Below are 1,268 nucleotides of genomic sequence, written 5' to 3' on the forward strand. Positions count from 1 at the left end.
GTTCTAGTTCTGTTCTAGTTCTGTTCTAGTTCTGTTCTAGTTCTGTTCTTGTTCTGTTCTAGTTCTGTTCTAGTTCTGTTCTAGTTCTGTTCTAGTTCTGTTCTAATTTTGTTCTAGTTCTGTTCTAGTTCTATTCTGTTTATTCCTACATCGTACAGTCCTGTGTCTACACATTTAACAAATTCCTCCATTAATAGGTGGGTGTTTTCGTTTTCACTTACATGAATAATTTTTTACAAAAAGATCCCCTTTTGCTAAACGGTAAATATTTTCTTAATATTATGACACGTCATTAAACATTAAAATGACATAAAAACTAAAGAAAATAACACTTGTTAAATGGGTTTAAAAATACACACGTCTGTAATAACACTTCAAATGATTAATTATGCATTTTGTTATGTGAGTAAAATAAACAGCAATAAATATATATGTATATAATAAAGTAAATGTCACAAGCAATTAAATAATAATGTAAAAAGGAAATAGAACTGATATACAACAAATAATTAAATAAACATAAAATAAATAATTGCAAAGAAAAAATCTTCTCCTAAATAAGTTTAAAAATCTTTAAAGTTTTTTGTTTTTTTTTCGAATAATATTTCTATTCTAATTAATTTTGACATGCTGGTTTGTTAGACATTTGTTAGATACTGGCATTTACCAAGATTGATTTGCTATTTGATATTTTTTTGGAATATGAATCTTATGATTATGACATAATTGAGTTTTAGTGAAAAAAATCAATAGTTAACAAAACAAACAAAAATATAATTTTTGATGTTGTATTTTATAAAGTTCTTTGCTCTTAGAAAAAAATCAAAAGTTTTTTAGCCGACATTAAAGAAGATTATAAAATTGAAATGATTTTGATAAATAAAAAAAATTAAATGAGAATGAATATTTTTGAGAAACTTGATAATTTGTAACAAATGTTCAAGTTTTTTTTTTTTTTTTTTTGTTTTCTTTTTGATTGGTGATCTTTGAAGAATTATTATTTTGACTTTCGATGGCATTTTTCGTCTAGAAAAAGTGTCTTCGATCGATGATATTTTTCGGTTAGAAAAAGTGTCTTCGATCGATGACATTTTTCGTTTAGAAAAAGTGTCTTCGATCGATGAAATTTTTCGTTTAGAAAAAATGTCTTCGATCGATGTCATTTTTCGTTTAGAAAAAGTGTCTTCGATCGATGACATTTTTCGTTTAGAAAAAGTGTCTTCGATCGATGACATTTTTCGTTTAGAAAAAGTGTCTTCGATCGATGA

At 25.7% G+C, this 1,268-nt stretch overlaps 1 protein-coding gene across 5 annotated transcripts in view; it reads right to left on the reverse strand.

Annotated features, from left to right (window-relative positions):
• LOC111687186 (probable serine/threonine-protein kinase DDB_G0282963) overlaps positions 1 to 1,268 on the reverse strand; it is a 51,023-nt gene that overhangs the window by 22,235 nt on the left and 27,520 nt on the right. The gene's annotated exons all lie outside the window — the stretch shown is intronic.

Source organism: Lucilia cuprina, chromosome 2 (assembly GCF_022045245.1).
Source record: "Lucilia cuprina isolate Lc7/37 chromosome 2, ASM2204524v1, whole genome shotgun sequence".
Taxonomy (NCBI): Eukaryota; Metazoa; Arthropoda; class Insecta; order Diptera; family Calliphoridae; genus Lucilia; species Lucilia cuprina.